The sequence below is a fragment of the Rhincodon typus genome, chromosome 46, assembly GCF_021869965.1.
Source record: "Rhincodon typus isolate 14 chromosome 46, sRhiTyp1.1, whole genome shotgun sequence".
NCBI classification, from domain to species: Eukaryota; Metazoa; Chordata; class Chondrichthyes; order Orectolobiformes; family Rhincodontidae; genus Rhincodon; species Rhincodon typus.
Genome location: NC_063377.1, coordinates 6768920 through 6787681, shown reverse-complemented (window position 1 = coordinate 6787681; position 18762 = coordinate 6768920). Strand labels below are relative to the sequence as shown.

The 18762-nt window shown below is 46.7% G+C and overlaps 1 protein-coding gene across 3 annotated transcripts in view; it reads right to left on the bottom strand.

Annotated features, from left to right (window-relative positions):
* Positions 1–18762, bottom strand: part of LOC109925098 (zinc finger and BTB domain-containing protein 7B-like) — an 84997-nt gene that overhangs the window by 43713 nt on the left and 22522 nt on the right. The gene's annotated exons all lie outside the window — the stretch shown is intronic.

Genomic DNA, 18762 nt, shown 5'->3' with positions numbered 1-18762 from the left:
TAGAATGTCTGTTTATTAGACCCTCACCATCACTTCTCCACTGACTTGCCTCTGTGGGCTGTTCAGTTGTCTCCAGTTCTCACCATGCCCTCAGCAAGCCTGCCAACACCCTGCCCCTTCCTCCAAACTCACACAACTGCCAAACCCCACTCCTCCAGCCCCGTCCCCAGCATGCACATACATAAACTCTTCCCTGTGCACCAGCTGTGGACTTTTGACAAAGGACTGGATGGTGTAGGCGCAACTACATAGGTTCCAAGGCAACAGGGGCAACTATCATTAAAAACCCCAACCAGTTCATGAGTCGTGGAAAGGAAATCTGCCATCCATACCCGTTCTGGGCCCACATATGACTCCAAGTCCGTAGCAATGACTCTGAACCCTGTCTGAATTGCCTCAAGTCACTCAGCTCAAGGGCAACTAGTAATGGGCAACAAATGGCAGCTTCACCAGCAGTGCCCAGAACAGAATATTATCAAGGATATTATTAAGCTGGAGAGGGTTCAGAAGAGATTTACTAGGACTTTGCTGGTAGTAGAGGGTTTGAGTTATAAGCAGATACTAAATAGGCTGGGATATTTTCCACTGGAGTGTGGGAGGTTGAGGGTGACCTTACAGAGGTTTATAAAATCATGACGGGCATACAGAAGGTAAATGATAGATGCCTTTTCCCTAGGAAGAGGGATTTCAAGACTGGGGGCATCTTTTTAAAGTGATAGGAAAAAGATTTAGAAAAGACATGAGGGACAATTGCTTTTTTTCACACAGAATGTGGTTCGCATGTGGAATGAACTTCCAGAGGAAGTGGTGGATGTGGAAACAGTTACAATGTACAAAAAGATATTCGGTTAAGTACATGAATAAGAAATGTTTGGAGGGGGTATGGGCCAAGCGCAGACTGGTGGGACTACTTTAGTTTGGCATCATGGTTGGCATGGACTGGTTGGACCAAAGGGTCTGTTTCTGCAAGGCATGACTCTAATAAAGAAAAAAACATGAGCCTAAATTTTATAAAGAAAAAAATCCTTCCATGCATAAAATAAAATGACTTCAAATCAGATCCATTCTCCAATTTCTCATTTTCTGCTTCATTCTGCAATGGGATGTGGGCTAGTTATTGCTACTCCTAACTGATTGGGGTTGACTCTTAATTTTGCTCTAAAAAGGCCCTGAGCCGGACACTCAATTCAAGGGGCAGTTAGGGAGGGGAACAACTAATGCTGTCCTTGCTAATGATGCCCACATCCCATGAAAGATGGCCCTTTTCCAAAAGGTCTCAATTTTATTGACAGATTGTGTGTCCAAACCAGCAGCAGTGACTGGGACAGCCATCGGTTGGGGGAGAAGCTCAGAGTCCCTGATTTGAGGCAGGAATCAGCAAAACCACGGAATAGATTCAGGCAAGTGGAACAAATGGCGGAGGGGCCCAGGGACAGAAAGCTCTGACACAGCAGCATCCCCAGAGGATGAAGAGACAGTAAAATAAAATGGCACAATGCTGCTAAAACTTTCCACACAAGGAGTAACTTGTGTTTCTACAGCATTGCTCATTGACTTGCTAGACTTCAACGTCATTATCCTTAAAGTTGCAATATTTGCAATATGACAATAAACGGAGGACTTGTTGCAGAGATGTTGCTTGCGAGATAAACATTAATACCAGGAAACCCAGGAGAACTCCTTACACTCCCACTGTTCTTCCTACAGCAGCTGTGGGATCTTGCACAACAGCTTAACAGGATAACATCTCATCCGGAAGTCAGCAACTTCAAGAGTGCAGCACCCTCTCGGCACCGACCCTCCGCCAGGGCGGCGCTCCCTCGGCACCGACCCTCCTAACATCAGCTTCAACTGTGTGCTCAAATCTCAAATCTTGTAACTCTGACTTAGAGATGAGAGAATGGCCAGAACCCTGGAAGCTGATCTGCGCTAATGCTTCGATGATCTAACTCCCATCCTCCTGGACCCACTTCTACGTAATTAAATAAAGTGGTTACACAGGCGATAATGTCTAACTGGATATTTATAAAATAAGACACAAGATGCAGGAGCAGAATTAGGTCATTCAGCTCATCAAGTCTGCTCTGTCATTCACCAAGATCATGGCTGCAGTGATCATCCTCAAATCTACTTCCCTGTTTTTCCCCTTACGCCTTGATTCCCTTCCTGATTAAAAATCTGTCTACCTCAGCCTTGAATATACTTAATGACCCAGCCTTAAAAGCCCTCTGCGGGAAAGGAGCCAACAGATTCAGCATCCTCTGAGTGAAGAAATTCCTCACGTCGGTCTTAAATTTGTAACCCCATATTTTGAGATAATGCTCTCTGGTCCTGTCTCCCACGAGGGGAAATAATCTTTCTGCATCTACCCTTTCAAGTTCCTTAAGAATCCAGTTTATTTCGACAGATCGACCATTGAGTATAGGAGTTGGGACGTCATGCTTTGGTTGTACAGGACATTGATGAGGCCAATTTTGGAATACTGTGTATAGTTCTGATCGCCCTGCTATAAGGAGGATTTTATTAAATTTGAGAGGGGTCAGAAAAGATCTATAAAGGACATTGCCAGGACTGGAGGGTTTGAGTTATAATGAGAGGTTGGATCTTTTTTCACTGGAATGGAGGTGGTTGAGGGGTGACCTTATGTAAGTTTGTGAAATCATGAAGGGCATAGATAAGGTGAAGGGCAAACATCTTTTTCTGAGGGTATGGGATTTCATGACTAGAGGACATTTTTAAGGTGAGAGGAGAAAGATTTAAAAGAGAGCTCAGGGGCAACATTTTCACAGAGGGCGATGTGTATATGGAATGAGCTGCCAAAGGAAGTGGTAGATGCAGGTAATTACAACATTTAAAAGACATTTGGACAGGTACATGAAAGGAAAGGTTTAGAGGGATATGGGCCAAATGCAGGAAAGTGGGATTACTTTAGTTTGGGAAATTGCTCAGCATGGCCAAGTTGGTTCGAAGGGTCTGTTTCTGTGCTGTACAACTCTACGTGTCTCATTCTTCTAAGTGCCTCTCCTCATAAAGCAGTCCCACCACACCTAGGTATCAGCCTAATGAACCTTCTCTGGACTGCCTCCAATACTGATATATCTTCCTTAGATAAGGGGACCAAAACTATTACCAACCAATCCCAGGGACTGAGAAGGTCTTATAACAGAGGCTTGGTTTTTCAATAATGACCTTAACTTTAAACCATTGCGAGGTCTATGATAAACTCTGAATGTTGCAAGAGCGGCTCTGTGAAGATTAATTCCATCCCAGATCCGTTTCCTCTCCCTAATTCTGAACTGGTCAAGATCCTGATTTGTGTTTCTTGATTCACGATGTAAAAGGAAGAGGTGGGGAGAGAATATTGCAGAAATAAAAAAAACACGGCTGAAACCTCAACGGCACATCCACTAATTACTTTTAAGCCCCCACCTCACACTCTTGGGCCGCTACGCCACATAAACATGCAAAATTCCACCCCTGGAGGGAAGGTGCAGGGGATATTGTGGAGACAGAGTGGTGTTATGGTAATGTTACTCGACTAGTAATTTGGAGTAAAAACAAAGTTGCTGGAAAAGCTTAGCAGGTCTGGCAACATCTGTGAAGGAAAAAACAGAGTTAATGTTTCCGGTCCGGTGACCCTTCCTCAGAACGATTCTGAGGAAGGGTCACCGGACCCGAAACATTAACTCTGTTTTTCCCTTCACAGAGGCTGCCAGATCTGCCGAGCTTTTCCAGCAACTTCTGTTTTAGTTCCTGATTTACAGCATCTGCAGTTCTTTTGGATTTTATTTAGTAATTTGGAGTTCCAGGCTAATGCTCTAAAGACATGGATTCAAACCCCATCATGATCTCCTGGTGGAAATCAAATTCAATGAATAAAATCTGGAATTGGAAACAAGTGTCGGTGATGGTGACGATGACGATGACAACCCATCAGACTGTAGTTAAAGCCCATCGGGTTCACTAATGGGGAAGGAAATCTGCTGTCCTCAAGGTCTGGGCCTACACGTGACTCCAGGCTCATAACTGTTAACTATCCTCTGAAGTGGCCCGATTGTTCCACTCTGTCATGTCAAACAACGAAACGCTAAAGGTCTAAATCAGAGGACAACCAGATTGGGCCACCAGGCACTGGTCAGTCCCAGGGCCTACTGACACCTCATGGACCACAGTGACTACAGAAAGCAGATCACCATCACCTTCTCAAGGGGCAATTCAGGATGGGCAACAAATGCTGGCCTTGCCAGCACTGCCTACATCCTACAGAAGAACAAGGACTGTCAAGTTGCAAAGGGGTGGCTGCTTGGCAAGTGAAGGGTGGGAACTCCGTCATCGAAGAAGCTCCCTGTTGTGTCAGCTTGGGAAGACGGACTCTCAGCAAAAGAGGAAGGTGCAATGACAAGGAAAAGAGGAGACAGAGGCTGCTGTAGGCACATTGAGGTTAAAGAAGGTACTGGGATCAATCATGGTACTACAAGATACCCTGCTCCCGGTCACTGATCAGGGACATCAGTTAAGTTGAAAGTTTATGCCTTGGTGACGAAGATAGCCAATAACAGAATTCAGCTTAACTGGGAGAATGAATCAGATGTGTCTAATTCCCCAGCCATGCTGTAATTCCATGGCTGTTGGCAGTGAGCAGTACTCCATGGTTCTGCAGCACAAGGTTCTGGGTTTAAGTTCAGACTCTAGGTAGCTGAGCATCAAGAACAACCCTCCAGTGCCAGCACTGAGGGAGTGGTATGCTGCTGGAGGAGCCTCTGTCCATCACCAGTGTCCCGAGGCCGATATAATCACTTCACACGCAACATCACAGAGACGGGTCATACATTGCTGTTTGCAGGAGCTTGCTGCGTGCAAATTGGCTGCCCATTTTCCTGCATTATGAGAGCATTGCCACTGTAAACTGTCTCCACCAGTTGCGAAGCACTGCAAGGAATCCATCCAGTGTCCATGGGAAATGGAAATGTAAATGTAAATCCATTTGGGCAAAAGAGTGTCTCAGTGGTTGGCACTGCTGCCTCACAACGCCAGGGACCTAGGATCATTTCCAGCCTCAGACAACTGTCTGTGTGGAGTTTGCAGGTTCTCCCAGTGTCTGCGTGGGTTTCCTCCGGGTGCACCAGTTTCCTCCCACAGTCCAAAGATGTTCAGGTTAAGATGGATTGGCCATGCTAAATTGTCCACAGTGTGCAGGCTAGATGGATTACCCATGGGAAATGCGGGGATACACAGATAGGTTGGGAAACTGGGAATGGGTCTGCACGAGATGCTCTTCGGAGGGTCGGTACAGACTCGATCGGCCGAATGGCCTCTTTCCTGCACTGTAGGGATTCTATGATTCTAAATCCATCTTTTCTCTTTCTGCACAGCCAGCTCTGACGAATCACGGACCCCGTCACTGATGCCTCTCAGGCAAGAGGGGCAACACAATGGCGGTACCTTAAGCCTGGCTGATCCTTCTCAGCATTTCCGCCAGCAGCAGTATGGTATATTCAAATCAGTGCGACATGACTACAGTGACTACACTTCATCAAGTATTTCATTGGCTATAACCCGCTTTGCCATGTGGTGAGGAGCTGCACCGATCCAACTTGGCTCTCTCGGTTTGCAAGGATTATATACGTTGACGAAATTCAAACTCATTTCTTTTTTCACAACTGCGATGTAATTTGCTATACAAATGGTTAAGGTGATCGATTGATGCATTAAAGCTTAACACCACTTCCTCATACTATGTGAGTATTATAATGGGTTGCGTCATGCACTAACACAGCAATAACTTGCAAGTACAGAGGAAGCTTAAAAAACTACGCGAGGACCAGCAATTAGCCTGTTCAGCTTCTTCCATCAGGGAGTTTTTAAAAAAATTTTTCTAACTGTTAAAATGAAGGGAAAATACACACACACATATACACACACCTTCACAGGGCCCCCTCTGTCTAAAGATACTGCCCAACCCTTCATAGGAAAGCAATACATTTGGAGAGAGACATCGCCAGCTGACTTTCCACCTAGTAATTATCAAAATCCCGTGGTTTTGCTTCAGATTATACTGGGAGCTTACTTTAAGTTCAGTTTGTCCCTGAACAGCCCCGACCAGATATGTGTGGTTGGTGAGTCAGCCACTTTAAGTTAACCTTAATAACCAGCTCTGGGAGCCCAGCTTCCCACCATCACCACCCCCTATCTTCTCTGCGCCCCTCGCGCTTTAAATCTGGATTCCAAAAGACCTTCTGGATTAAAAAAAAACCAAATACGGTGCATTTCCGTGCCCTTGACAGTCTCTAAAGGCTGCGGGTGCGCGCATGCACACACACACATACAGACGCACAAAGAGTGGCTTCATGGGCACTGCTGCGTGTGCTGGCCATTTGACACAAAGAATTCGCAAGCTAGGACAAGTCGAATGGCTGGCAGGAACAGGAGGAGGCCATTGAGCTACATGGGTCAGCTAGTTAGGCCATTCACCTCAAGACCGTACCAAACTGGAACTCAACTGCGTGCTTCAATCCATATCTCTTAATACGATTACCTCACAAAAATCAATCCATTCCCGGGTCCCCGCCCTTCTAAAATGTTGGTTTTTAAAATTCCAGTTCCACCCCACCCACCCCCCCCGCCCCCACAGCATTCCTTTTAGAGGTGAAATGGGAAGTTCCAGATTTCAGTGTGAGGAAGTGCTTCCTAACACCATGTTGAAGGCCTTGGCTTCAGTTTGAAGGTTCTGCCCTCAACAGATTAAACAGATCACTTGCATGCAAAATTATAGAAACAATAATCCAAATTTAAGGGACTACAAGCCCAGTCTGTGTAATCAAGCCTCGGAATTTAACCCTTTCATCCCCAAGATCGTTCTGGTAAATTTGCATCACACCCAGCCTGAGGCTGATATACCACAACCGAGGTGCGGAGCTAGTTACTTTCGAAGGGCACTGACCATTGTAGGTGAAACTGAAGCATCAAGCTAATCCTTCATTGTCCAGTTCAACTTTGACATTCCACTGTATAGTTCAGTTGTATCTCAATAGGTGATGTCAGAAGGACAGCGCCGAGGGAGCGCCACGCTTCCATTGCTCAGCGCTGAGGGAGCGCCACGCTGTCGGACGGTGAGTGCTGAGGGATGTACCTTCGCAGTTCATTGTTTGAAGAGGCACAGTTGGGCTATTTCACGAGGCATTTAGAAGTCAACCATGTCAATACGGGCCTGGAGTCACATGTAGGCTCAGACTTGGTAAGGACGGCAGATTTCCTTCACTGAAGGACATCAGTGAGTCAGATGGGTCTTTGACACCATCACCAAGATCAGCTCTTTTATCCAGTTAAGTTAAATTCCCCCAGTTGCCATGGTGGGACTTGAGCACATGTCTCGGGATCAACGCTGAATTTTCGCATTTAGGGACATGTCATCAAAGCTTTGCATCTTGCACTCATCAGGACAGACACAAGAAGGCCAAATTTCACAGGCGGCAACAATTTGTACAATCCAATAGAGGGGTTCCCTGGTGCATTCTATGTGGCAATACCTGATTGACCAGAGTTAACTTGCCAGGCAATCAGCATCACGTTTCTCATGCAGTATGAATGGTTGCTTCCTCAGAGATTTGGCATTTTTGCAATTCTATCCTGATGATTGTCAGATGGAAAGATTCAACGACATGTCTTGTTTTTCAGCAAGACTCACATCCTGCACCACTGTGCAGCTGTCTGTTTCTCTTTGAAAGAATTCTTCCATCCCTGGAGCAAGAGAGTTTTGATTTGATATATTACTGTCACGTGGACCAAGGTACAGTGAAAAGTGTCACCTGACGTACTTTACAAGGAAAACAAATAAGCGAATGCAGGGACCATAAGATAATAGGAGCAGGATTAGGCCAATTAGGCCATTCAGCCCAGAAGGTCAGTTCTGCCATTCGATCATGGCTGATATAATTCACAATCCTATTCTGGTTTCTCCCTGTAATCTTTGATCCCCTTTCTAACTAAAAACCTATCTCTGCCTTTAATAGACTCAATGACTTAGAGTCCACAAACTGATCCATTAACTAACTGTAAGACAGATGTCAATGTGTTACATTCACCCTATCACAAGTCCACTTCCCCCCTCCTCCTTTCCACTTCACTCTCTCATCTATAAACATCTGTAGCAACTCCCACAACCTCGGAGTTTACATGAAGCACCTATAAGGGTGGAACCACATTGGAGATGTTCAGAGAAGTTTCACTAGACTGTCACAGGGTCAGCGCCTAGGGGCCGCCACACTATTGGAGAGTCAGCACCGACAGTTCCACTGACGGGATCATGGCTAGGGTGCCCATACCCAAGGCAGCAGACACAGCCTCAGTGCATCGCTGCACCTGGAGTGTCAGCATAGATTTATGTGCTCAAGCATTTGGATTGTGAACTGAACCATCAGCCTCCTAACTCTGAGGCGAGAGTTCCACCAACAGGGCCTGGCCTGTTTGTGAAGCGCAGGAGAGGCCGACTGGGATATTTGAACAAGGGTCCTGGCCAATCACGCATTCACGGCTTATGGAAGCCCTACCTATGTAACAAGCGACTGTGCATGAAGTGTCATGCGCAAAGCAAAGGAGAAGTTGGGCACCACTAGTGGAAGGTTATTCCTCTGCACCTAGTGCATCAGAAATCACATTGGACAAGTGCAGGCCCATGATACCGTTTAAGCTAGCTGCAACAAGTACAATCAAGGACACACAACAGGGATAACTTGTATGCTGGAAGCCAAGGTCTGAGAGACAGAAACAGAGACAGAGGGAGAAATTTGCTCATTTGACCAAACATGCCCAGGAACTCAGGCCTATGATGAACCACTCTCCTGAAACACCACTACCACTCAAGTTGCTCCCAGGTCTGCTTGTCAGAGGGTGAGCACTGAGGCACGAAACCTTGCTGCTGAACAAAGTCTTTTCTTCCTTTCTTTTCCATTCGTGGGACATGGGCGTTGTCGGCTGGCCAGCATTTATTGCTTTTGAGAAGGTGCTTCTTTCATTGGACATGGGTACTGCTGGCATTTGTGGCCCCCTTTCCTAATTGCCCCTGGACATGAGCATTTCATTCAGGCCATTCAGAGGGCTGCTAAAAGTCACGTGTAGACCCAGCGTGGGTAAGGATGGCAGATTTCCTTCCCTTAAGTGAACCTGATGGGTTTTTACAACAATTGGCTGTCACAGTCACCATCATTGAGACTGGATTTCAATTCCAGATTTGATTCATTGAATTTAAATTCCCATCGGGGGCCATAGTGGGATTTGAACCCGCGTCCCCATAGTGTTACCCTCTGGATTGCTAGTTTAGCGACATTACCATTTTGCCGCAGATTCCCCACCAACCCTGTCCTCCACCGATACAATTTGCAGAGCTTAGTGATTAGCTGAATTTTCAAAAGGGGTACAGGCAACATTTAAGTAGCGCCTCCTTGTGACCACAGAGTAGTCCCCAAGGGCTGTTCAGCACAAAAGGACTAGTTCCCTTCACTGGTGAGCAGTCCACACACCTCTGCTCTGCCTCTGCATGGCCTTTCCCGCTTCAAGCTGCAAATCTGTGCTTTTAACCTCCCATCATTCATGACAGGAATTGAAGGACAGAATGGGAATCATTGCTGCGCCTGTCTCTCTGCGTCTATGTGTAGGAAGTGGCCATTGACTAATCAACAAAAATAGGAAGCAATGCTCTAAAACACACTTTAAATTCAGCAGCAAATATCAAAAATATAACTTCATCAGAAATCGCAACATTTCAGAACTGTACCGGTCAGTTAGACGCGGAGAGGGGCATTTGTTTTTTGATAGAGCGAGGGAGTTGTTCTGACCTGGGATGCGCTGCCTGAAAAGGGCTGTAGAAACATTTTCAACACGAACTTTCAAAAGGGGGTTTGGAGAGACACTCGAAGGGAGCTTCGTGGGGGAAAGAACAGGGTAAGGTGGGAATAATTGAATGAGCTAGCATAAATTGCGCAGGGGGTGCAAGGGGCTTTCCTCCGTGCCTGTTTTATTCCCTGAACTTCTCGCCAGGTTGCAATTTGCATCAGCACTGTCAAACACCGCAGATAGGGTGCGCAGGAACCTGCTAAACTCCTGCAGCTGTCTCAGCACAATGCAAGAGTTCTCCCTGCATTCAGTGAGGCCCCTCATCTCCCACCAGGGACCTGTTAACACACAGCAGGATCAGATTTGTGCTGCAGGTACAACCCGATCCTGTGGCACCATTTTATCATTTAATAGGGCAGTATTAGTTCTCCTCCCAACCAAGGCTATCGAAGCAAATTAATTGTGCCGCGTCGAATTTTCAAATCTCTCCATGTCCTCATCCCCCTACCGATCTCTCTTAGTTCCACCGGCCCCGACACCCCCTCCCTACCTCTGACAGCTCCACCGGCCCCGACACCCCCTCCATACCTCTGACACCGCCTCCGGCCCCTACGCCATTCCCTACCTCTGACACTGCCTCCGGCCCCTACGCCATTCCCTACCTCTGACACCTCCTCCAAAACCCTACACCATTCCCTACCTCTGACACCTCCTCCAAAACCCTACACCATTCCCTATCTCTGTCACCTCCTGCAAAACCCTACACCCCTTCCTATCTCTGTCACCTCCTCCAGCCCCTACACTCCGTCCCTATCTCTGTCACCTCCTTCAAAACCTTACATCCCTTCCTATCTCTGTCACCTCCTCCAGCCCCTACATCCCCTATCCACCATTCAGTACAATCATGATGGATCCACTATTTCAACGCCATATTCCCACTTCTTCTGCGCACACCTGGATGCCTCTAATATCTAAAAATAATGCATCAATCCCTTTCTCTAATATATTCAATAACCTAGCCTCCTCAGACTCCCATGGTAGAAACCACCCTCTATGTGAAAAAATGTTTCCTCATCACACTAATATTCCGTATCGTGAGACTGTGACCCCTGGTTCTAGACTTCTCAACCAGGGAAAATATTCTCCCTGCATCGAGTCTGCCCAATCCTGTTAGAATTTTACACATTTCAATCAGATCCTCTCTCATTCTTCTAAACTCTAGCGAATACAGGTTCAGTCAAACCAATTTCTCCTCGAAGGACAGTCCTACCATTCTTGGTATCAGCCTAACGGCCCCTTGCCGCACTCTCTCAATGGCAAGTATATTTTCTCTTGGATAGGGAGAGCAAAACTGCATGCAATACTCCAGTTGTGGACTCACCGAGGCTCAGTATAACTGCTGTGAGACATCCGTACTTCTGAACTCAAATCCTCTTATCTATAATACTTAAAGTGCAGTATTAAACACAACATGGAACTGCCTGGCTTTGCTAGGAAGTTCTGCAAACCTCCATCATCCCTCCGTAGAGGTATCAACCCAGATTTCTAGGCTCCAATCTCTGGCAGAGAACTTGAAGCCTCAAGCTTCTGACTCAGAAGTTAGGGCATGAACTCTGCAGCTTCAAGATCATCTGCTTTTGGAAGAAAAAAAAATGCAGCAATTGGACAACCACGTGTGTAATAATCCCTTTTCACAGAATCACACAGCACAGGAGGAGACAATTCAGCCCCATCGAGCCACTGAATCAGATCGCAGCCAATCCCCATCTTAATGCCATTTCCCCACTTTGGCTCTGCAACCCCAAATCCACTTCATCTCTGCACAAAAGCCCACACGTTGCACAGATGTGAACATCAACCGCGGCCTCTGCTGACTATGGCTTTGGGCAGCCAGCGAGCAGACGTGGTGAGCGTGCGTCAAGTTCTGACACACCACCTTCCTCTGGTCTCCAATAAAGCTGGAAAGTCTGGGTGAGGGGGGGCGCGTGCGCACACGCACACGCGCGCGCACGCACACACACACACACACACACACACACACACACACATTCCTTCAATCCCTGAGCAAGTGCCACTCCCTCACTCACCCGGGGCATTACAGTGCCAAACTGCCAACACAACATAACACAGGCTTGTGACCACAAAACGCCTCGCCCCAAAGCAGATATTTGTTTTAAAAAAAAAAGACATTTAAAACTCAGGAACAAAACAAAAGCACAAACACAATTGAACAGACTGCGTATTTAGTCCTTCAAATTATTGTAATTATTGAAGCTTGTGTTTGACTGTTCCATCCTTAAATTTTCCATTTCAAGCGATGATTATATCATGAGAAAAGCACCCAGTTCCACTCATTCTTTTGTTTCACCTCCAGCACACCCTATCCATGGATGCACCCATTGGCCCATTAAACACGTCATACCTGGTTACGTTGTGCCCTTCCAGACTTGCAGCCTAGACTCGTAAACATCCATTCTCTTCCTCCAACCGCCCTATCCCCACGCACATACCCACCCACTTAAACACCAGCTCCAGTTTCAGCAGCCTGCAATCTCTCAGGTCTCGTCTGATTCCAAAATGCACCCACCGTCTCTCAAACTGGCAAGTGATGTCAAGTTCGCTTGTCACAGCACAGGCTCTGCAGTTGGATTCAGTGCTCCCAGATGAGAGCGTAGCCCTGAGCCTGGATGATAGCATAACCCTGCTCCTAATCATGGTCCAGCGATCAGACGGTGACAAGATGGAGACAGGATAGATTGGTCTTCATGGCCCATCTGGCCACTCTGCGACGTAACAAGTGGCCCTGCGTGCTTTTCATGAAAAGTTTCTTTTTAAAATTACAGTCAATCTTTTCAGAGAAAGGTGAGCAAAGAAAAGTCTCGTGGCACATCAAAAGACAATGCCTTCAATCTGTTCCCCTGACCCTCCCACCCAAATACCCTTCCTTCAGACTCCTAACTCTCCCATTGAAGACCCTTCCTATAGACCCCTGACCACACAAAGACCCTTCCTCTAGTACCCTGACCGTCCCAAAGACCCTCCCTCTAGATCCTGACCATCCCAAAGACCCTCCCTCTATAACCGACTCTTTCTTTAGACCCTTAACCCTCCCATCGAAGACCCTCCCTCTGGACCCTAACCCTCCCATCGAAGACCCATCTTCTAGACTCTACCCTCCCATTGCAGACCCTCCTTCTAGGCTCCAACCCTCCCATCAAAGACCCTCCCTCCAGACCCTAACCCTCACATCCAAGACCCTCTCTCTAGACCCCTAATGCTCCCATTTAATCCTGTTCAGAGCGTTGTGTGTTCAGGAATGATAACATTTGGATGGGTCAGTAGACTGAGAAAGAGAAGGGATGTTCAATGAACATAAATAATCTATCACCCGAATGAAAGAACTGGAAGACCGGACAGTCTCGGGGTCACCATTCCTCCCTTGGCCAGGACCAGCAAAACACAAGTCCAATGATTGCTGTGGGTGGGACCTTGCTATACACTGAGGACCTTCCATGACCTCAAATTCTCAACAGAGCAGTGTTCACTCAGTGCTGACCCTCCAACTGTGTGGAGCTCCCTCATCATTGGCCCTGTGACAGTGCAGTGCTCCCTTTTGCACTGGTGCTGGGAATGGAAGCCTGGATTTTTATACTTGAGGCCTGGCACAGAACTGGAACCATACTACTGAATGTTAAGAGAGCACTACAACTGAACCACTGATGGTAGAATTGCACGACAAACCATCAGTGTATAATTGACTCGCGATAGCAAACAAGCCAGAGTGCAACAGTGGGAAGGGGGTGTTAGGCCTTTAACTGATAGACTTTACTGAAGCAGCTGAGATTTGAGAGTCACTGAATTCACAACCACAAGCTGCGAGGTGAACCCCGTGAACTAATGCACATGGATTTTAGTCTGTTCTCACTTTTCTTAATTGTTCACGGGCTATGGGCTTCACTAAAATTTGTTGCCCATCCTTCATTATCCCTTAACCACAGTGTCTGGCTCAGGGTATTTCAGAGGTCAGTTAAGAGTCAACCCCAACACGTATACACCCAGACTGGGTAAGGATGGCAGATTTCCATCCCCATTGGGCAGCACGGTGGCTCAGTGGTTAGCACTGCTACCTCACAGCGCTAGGGACCCAGGTTCGATTCCACCCTCAGGTGACTGTCTGTGTGGAGTTTGCACATTCTCCCCGTGTCTGCGTTTCCTCCCACAGTCCAAAGATGTGCAGGCTAGGTGGATTGGCCATGCTAAATTGCCCATAGTGTTCAGGGATGTGTAGATTAGGTGGGTTATAGGGGGATGGGTCTGGGTGGGATGCTCTGAGGGTTAGTGTGGATTTGTTGGGCCAAAGGGCCTGTTTCCACACTGTAGGGATTCTATGGATTAGTGAACTAGATGAGTTTTTACAACAAGCAACGTTGGCTATCACGGTCACCATCACAGAGATTAGGCTCCAATTCCAGATCTTACTCCATATGGTGGTACAGTTTCAAGAGGCAGGACAGCCTCCCACCTGTTCCTCAAAGTGCTACCGAGGAAGATAAGAGGTTCCAGATACCAGGGGTCACAGTCTAAGGAGATGCTGAATAGACTGGGGCTATTTTCCCTGGAGCATCGGAGGTTGAGGGGAGACCTCATAGAATTTTATAAAATCATAAGGGGCATGGATAGGATAAATAGACATGGTCTTTTTCCCAGGGAAAGGGGAATCCAAAACTGGAGGACACAGGTTTAAGATTTGAGGGGAAAGATTTAAAGGGGACCTAAGGGGCAACTTTTTCACACAGGTGGGTGGTGTGTGTACAGAATGAGCTACCAGAGTAAGTGGTGGGGGCTGGTACAATTACAACATTTAAAAGGCATCTGGATGGTATATGAATATGAAGGATTTAGAGGGATGTGGACCAAATGCTGGCAAATGGGACTAGATTAATTTAGGGTGTCTGGTCAGCATGGACAAGTTGGACTGAAGGGTCTGTTTCAGTGCTGTATAACTCTATGATACAGGGTAGGTCATTTAGGACTGAGATGAGGAAAATCGTCTTCACCTAGAGATTGTTCCTGCACAGCAGCTACAAAGCAAACGCCCCAACACTCATCCTCTTCTGATGAAATCAAAGGAGACTTAAAAAAAAATGCCGTTGACCTTTTCAGAAGATAATTTCTCGTGCAAAATCTCTCAAACAAAAAATTTAGGGAGAATCCCTCCAAGACACCTGCTTTGCATACTGTGCGAGCAGTGTACATAATTCCACAAACCCCCAAGAACAACCACCACTCAGTGGATCCAGTGAGCTTCAAGTCATCAAGGTCACTCTCCCCTTTGACTAATGCCTGCCCGTGTGAAGAAAGCATTGTTGAAAGGAAAGTAACAAGATGCTGGAGGATGGGAAAGGCCTTTGCCTCACTAGAGCAAAATGGGAAGGAAGTTCCCTCTGGTGACTGAAAGCAATGACCTTGCCTCTCTTCAACACTTCAGCACACCACCTTGTTTCCTGGCCAACATCTCTGCCTCAGACTTGCCGCAGTGCTCCAGTACAGCTCAATGTAAACTGGAAGAACAGTACCTCATTTTCTGCTTGGGAACTCTCCAGACTACAATTTTAGGGCTTCAGGCACCTTCTCCCTTGACCTTACTCCAACCCCCACACACCAGGCCTTGTTATCACGTGGTCTGCTATTACACTATTATAACAATATAGCAACCCATTGTTAGCCACCAACAGTCCCCATTAGTAGCTATTCATTCTCCCAGGCCAATCGTTATCCACTCCTTTGTCTGTTCTACTCCTTTCTACTCTTCTCTCTTTGAACCCTATCTTCACCTATCATTTACTCCTTACTCCCTCCCCCCACCCTATCTTCTGCATAAAAACCAACCTTTTCTTAGCTACCATCAGTCCTAAGGGACTGGACTCAAAATGTTAACTCTGATTTCTCTCCACAAATGCTGTCAGACCTGCTGAGATGTTCGAGCAATTTCTGTTTCTGATCCTGCCTCTCTGCTGTTTGGACAACTGAGTGATGGATAGGACTTAAAAAACCAAGGTTTTCTGGCCCAGAGGTAGGGCACTGTCACTGTGCCACTAGAATGTCTCAACTCTGTGCTGGTGTCTGGGACTAATGACTATCATTCAATGGACAGCATCGAAAACAAGTGAAATAAAAGAGCCAAACATAATTAACCCTTGAATAGAGTGCCTGGCACAGGGCATTTCAGAGGCCAGTTAAGAGTCAACCCCATCACTGTGGGTCAGGAGTGACATGTACACCCAGACCATGTAAGGATGGCAGATTTTCTTCCCCATTAGTGAACCAGATGAGTTTTTTTTGCAACAAGCAAGGTTCACTATCACAGTCACCATCACCGAGATTAGGCTCCAATTCCAGACTTATGGTCATGGACTCTCAACAGGCAGAGCAGCCTCCCTCCTGCTCCTCAAAGCGCTACCAGGGGAGATAAGAGGTTCCAGATACCAGAGGTTAGAGCCGCATTGCTGTTTGTGGGATCTTGCTGTGTGCAGGTCGACCACATCTCTGCCTACATGGCAACAGAGACTCCACTGCCAAAAGTACCCACCTCCTCAACTGACCTTTCAATGACATGTCGTAAAAATTTCTCAGCGTCAAATGTGTCTGTTAGCCGCTCCAGTGCCGTCACTTCGCTTATTCTGCTAGGTGCTGCACAAACTCAGCTCATCGCCTGCTAGTTGCAAGGCACTACATACATCACCTTGAGGTCCAAGAAAGTGCTACCAGAGAACCGATGAAGCTTTTTCTTCTCCCAAAGACAGCAAAAGAAATCAGTCACAGTACTCTCGCCGCATCCGAGTGCCAAGAAATAAAAACAAGAGATTTCTTAAACTTTTCTGTTTAACACGACGGCCTTTCTTCCCGAAATATTGCCCTACCACCGAGATTTTAATGCCAGCCTTGCTCTGCATCTAGAGATCTCTTGTCACTCGATTGCTTGTAGACAGGCAGCCATGACACGTTTTCACATCTGTAAAAGGGCCCGAATGTCAGGTTGACCCTTGCATTCAGTGCTGACTGTATCAACAGCATGTGAAGTTAAGTACAAAAATAAAGTTGCTGGAAAAGCTCAGCAGGTCTGGCAGCATCTGTGAAAGAGTTAACGTTTCGGGTCCGGTGAGCCTTCCTCTGTTCTGAGGGAGGGCCACCAGACCCGAAACGTTAACTCTGTTTTCTCCTCACAGATGCTGCCAGACCTGCTGAGCTTTTCAAGCAACTTTGTTTTTGTTCCTGATTTACAGCATCCGCAGTTCTTTCGGTTTTTATGTAAAGTTAAGTATTGGTTAGGCAGAATACAAGCATATGCTATTCTGATCAGAATTTAATTCCAACTCTCGCGCCATCAACCTACACACCACTGACGGTTTTATTTCCCCTTGTAGATACTTTCTGATCAACATGTTCAGACTTGTCATGACACACCTCTGGGACAGGTAGAACTTAAACCCAGGCCTCCTAGCCCAGACGCAGGGACAGTGCCACTGCACAGACATACCCGGTCATGTCCTCACCAAATTACCCTCAATTAACACATGCCTCACCTGCTACCTTGATGCACATGGCCCCTCAGGTCACCCTGCAAGACCTCACCAGCCGTGTGATGGTGGCATAGTAAGGACTATTAAACTGGAGCCTTAAGTTTTAAGGACTCTTGCGGTGGGTACAAGCTAGAAGGTCCTGGTTCAAGTCTCACCTGCCCTGGAGGAGAGTTCTAAAATGTCCAAGCAGGTTGATTGCAACAAAATAATGGCAGACTCACAAACCACTCATCCAGGGTGAATCATTTCACCTTAACTCCAAAAGGTTATGTTGCACTTTCTTTTTTCTTTAGAAGGTTTCCTTTCAAAAATAGCAATTAAAGCGAAATAGTAAATTATCTGAAAATCTAAAATACCAAATGGGGGTTTTTAATTTTACACAGTGTCTAAAGAGCACACAAGGGAGAGAAAAGATGCTCAACACAGGCAGTTCGACCCCTCTACTCCCTACCTGCACGTCTGCAACTCCTTCACTTGATCTTGCCGCACCACCATACCCTCCCATTTCTTTCTCCTTCGTGTGTTTATCCAGCTCCCTCCTTCAGGCATCTCCGATATTTGACTCCCTGTGGGACAAAGTTCCACATTTCCCCACCACGCATCCCCCAACCCCCCAATCCAGGTTAAGAAGGTTCAAGCACTAGGAGGGGTCAATTGGGATTGAATAGGGGGGTTCCGACTAAGCACTGTCTGGTGCTTTGCGATTTGAAGGTGGAGGCATGATCTGTTAAAAGACCTACACACCAGTTTAATGGACTGCACTTTGCTCTTTTCTGTCCCCTCAGTACAATAGCTTCATTACATATTACTTCAAGATAAAATGCAACATTTTTCACACAGCACTCGTCCTGCATACAACACTTGCAATAAATTTCTGGCAGCAATGTTGTGGCAGACAGGAGCGCGCTGTCACAGGCAGGAAAGTGTGACCACCAGATAAAGAATTTACATTTTGGAGATTTGTGCTGTCTGGATGCCTAGGCAGCTAGTCTGTCAGTATTTGTTAGCCCATGGGCTGCCCTACAGTCCCTTCATCCCTCTGACGACCGATCTAACCCAAACGGAAATGTTTGCGTGATTTCTGCAACCGCCAGCATGTTCCACAGCCTGAAAACCCCCTTGTGAGACACCGCCTACACGAAATCTCTTCTATTGACACTTATATTTCTATTCCTCGTATGTGGCCTGTCGATTGCTGGATGCAAGCTATTACAAGTATTGTGACACTTATGAACCAAGGAAGGAAGCCTTATAGCTCATCAAGCGTGCTCTGCTATTCAATCTGACCAAGGTTGATCATCCACTTCAACAAGGTGCAGAGCTGGATGAACACAGCAGGCTAAGCAGCATCATA